Below are 3,629 nucleotides of genomic sequence, written 5' to 3' on the forward strand. Positions count from 1 at the left end.
TTAGCCCAGACAACAAAGCTTGTGTCAAAAGCATGTCTAAACCATGAGAATTAAGACAGCCACAGAAATGCTTTATTAAAAGTTCAAATTTTTCAAAAGTATCAAAAGGACACAAGAACTTCGAATTTAAGAGGTTGCACTGTATATCAAGTGAGTGGATGATCAGTCACCTACCACCTGCAGGACTAGTAACCAAGGAGACACATGAAAGCAAGCCTCCTGTACCTGTAAAGTGTATTCCTGTAGCACATTGATATGACTAGTAGCCATAACCAAGGAGACTGCCACCTCATGAAGGCAACTTTCTCCATTGTCTGTTAAATTTGTTATAGCATGTTATCAAACCTGACAGATCCCTGTTCCCTTTTGTCTCAGGTGATGGCAGTGTGTAGTGTGATTGGAGGGTTGATACGACTAGTAACCAAGGGTGATGGTATCTAGGGCTGGTGGTGGTACTGTCAAAGCTGAGGGAGTGTGGCCATGTGTGGATTACCACTAGGGTGTGGGAAGGAATTACAACTTGTTCAGTGTTGGTGAGAGGCTGTGTATGTGGTGTTAGAGGTAGACTGTGAAAAATGCTGACATGGTGTGTGCAGTGTGTGGAGGGGAGCATATGGAGATTTCAGGCATGAAAGGATTAGTCTTGCTGTTGAGTGTGTAGAGTATTTTTATTATTATTTTTTTGAGGACATGCTATGTGCTGGAGGTGGAGCTGGTGTTAGCTGTGTGGCTAGGATAAGGAGTGGCTGGAGGAAGTTCAGGGAGCTGTTGCCTCCTGACATTGAGAGGGCTCTCCCTCAGTGCTAAGGGATCTTTGTATGTGGCATGTGAGACCTGGGCAGTGAAGGATGAGGATGTTCATAGGCTTAAACATACAGTAATGACAATGATTAGATTTGTTTGTAGTGCATCCTTGAATGACAGGCCTTGGGAAGGGTGTTAGGACTGCAGTTGAAGAGTTGAGAAGAAGAATGGGACTTGAATGTATTGATGTAGTGATGAGGAGGGGTAGGTTGAGATGGTATGGACATGTGGAGAGGATGGAGGGTGAGAGCTGTGATTGTTTAGGGTCGAGTTGTGAGAGGCAGACAAAAAAAAAGACCTGGGATGAAGTCAGAGTGAGACCTCAGGGATAAGGGACTGGACAGGGAGACTGCCAGAGATCAAGTAGTATGGAGAGATGCCATTAGGTGACCAAGGCTAACTTATGCAGGCATGTTGAAGCCTTTGTAAGCGATAGGAAAATAAACGAAGTAACCAAGGAGACTGTCATACCTCATAGTTAAGGACCATCAAACAATGCAACCCCTCTCCCACCCCTCTCTATATTTTATGTTGATCAGTGTTTCGGTAAAGCTTAGTCAGGGTGGAGACTTTGCCATTACCAGTTGTATGGTGGGAATACTGTTAGTTTAGGCCATACCTGTGGCTAAACGAGGACATCTGTATATGCACTGTACAGTATTTGTGGATGTGGGAGCATCTCTTGGCCAGTCAGTCAGACCATATGATTTTTCAGCAGAACTTCACTCGTGTAGATTTTAATATATTGCGGCCCTTCATGATCCCACATCCATTACTTATATATTTATATGTGCTGACCATATTTTCTTTATTCCAATAAATGCATCTTTAATGTATATGCTTCTTTATTATAAATGTTTGAATATTTTGTGTAGTGGAGTAGAGTTTATCGCCTTTTAAGACTAAGGAAAAACAGCTGGATTTTGACAAGACAGTCTTATAATTTCCGATATTTGAGAGGTAGTAAAATTAATTGTGCTTTTTAAATCTAACGTCAGTTGCTTTGCCAATGAGTGAAATATTGCTTCAACTTTAAAAATACTAAACACATAACCAAAGAACTGCAGCTAAAAAATAAATAAATGCATGCTCCTGGTGCAGGCCAAAAATTATTTGAAACATCTCGACATATTGCATCAGTGGCACATAGTGATGCAGGTTGCCAATTTGTATTCCATCTGACTACAACTGTTGCATGTTTATCTCATTTGTACTGCTGTGTCAATGGTCACTGCCCCTCCGAAACGTCTGCTTGCATCCTTCCACCACCCTGGCGGGTGCGTAGCACCTGTCTAGCAGCAAACTCTCATCCCTTTTCTGTCCAGCTATCAAATGCAGGAGTTAACCTTCATGTACGCAATAGGTCAACTCTGGAACTGCTTTTCACTCTTCCTACTGCCTATGACCCTCCAGTCTTTTTAATGCTGTGTCCAGGCATCTCAAGATGAACGATCTTGAATTTGGCCCTTAACTTAGTTTTTTGTTGGAGGGAACAGTCGTTCAGGTTTTCTAGCATTTGGTTCCCTCTTCCCTGCATAAAATAATGATTTAAATTGTTGTGGGAACAACATTGCCTAAAAATTACCTGCTGTAGTGTTCATCTGTCATGTTGGACTAAAAGACCTGTTGCCTGGGTCTGAATGGCTTGGTAGGCCAGGAGCAGCAGTACTGATTTTATACATACAGTACTTTATTAGTTGCCTACTTGCACCAGACCATGAGCAATAGATTTAAACTTCAGCCAGTCTTGGTTAAGATGTGTGTCTGTTTATGACCAAGAAATTAACAAGGGTTATATAAACTGTAGAAGCCAATTCATAAGTAACCTTGTAATTTTTTAGAAGTGCTATTCCAAGGTTTTTTAAGGGAACAAAGTCTTAAAAGGCGAGAAATATTACTTCATTGCTTTTACAAATATGTGGCCATATTACTTTTTTTTTTTTTTTTTTTCAAAGATCTGTTATTGGTAGGTAGGTTATGGTAACATTTCATGAGTTTAGTAAGAAATCATATGTCATTTGGTTGTCTATGCTCCATGAATTAGATATGGGAGACTGAGGGATGGAGTGGAGTGGGAGAGAATTAACTAGGAGTGTATGTGAGTGAGGTAGGAGGGGAGACCAAGGATGAGATGGAGGGCTGGAGTGAGAGACTAACGGCCAATTCACACTATACGGTTCGTCTTCGTAGGGTTACGGTTCATTTGCTATGTCACTGTTCACACTATATGTCCATGATCTCGTCAGTCTGCGTGCAGCTGTGGCTCCGACAAGAAGCCTCGGAAATTAGTGTAAAGCAGCTTGCTGCAACTTTCAATTTTGCACAACTACTGAGGTGACAATGCCACTGATGTTACAACCATGAATGTCATGAACAATGCAAGCTCTTTAGTAGACATAACTAGACAGGGAGGAAATGCTCCACAAGGTGCATTCCTTGTAAAAGAAATTTAAAAGATTCTTGAAGTCCCACTGGTTCTCTTCCATGGAATTTAAAAGATTCTTGAAGTGCCACTGGTTTTCTTCCATGGGCGTATAGAGGGTTGAGAGAGAACCTACCAATGGTTATGAACAGGATGTTGGGAGAACCTGTGAATGGTAATGGATAGGGTGTTAAGAGATACCCTATGAATGATAATGAATAGGATGAAGGATAAAATGCTATTTGTCACACTGTTAAAATAAAATAGTGAAATATTTAAATATCTTACCCAATTTTTCCAATCCCTCTCCTATTAATTTCCATATTTTTTCTTTCATATGGTTATCGTTGTATTTTCTGTTGCCCCTGTCATATAGTTCCTCGTAGCCTCTGACCAGTTCTAA

The sequence above is a fragment of the Coenobita brevimanus genome, chromosome 112, assembly GCF_032717465.1.
Source record: "Coenobita brevimanus isolate Jiangsu-jjx chromosome 112, ASM3271746v2, whole genome shotgun sequence".
Taxonomy (NCBI): domain Eukaryota; kingdom Metazoa; phylum Arthropoda; class Malacostraca; order Decapoda; family Coenobitidae; genus Coenobita; species Coenobita brevimanus.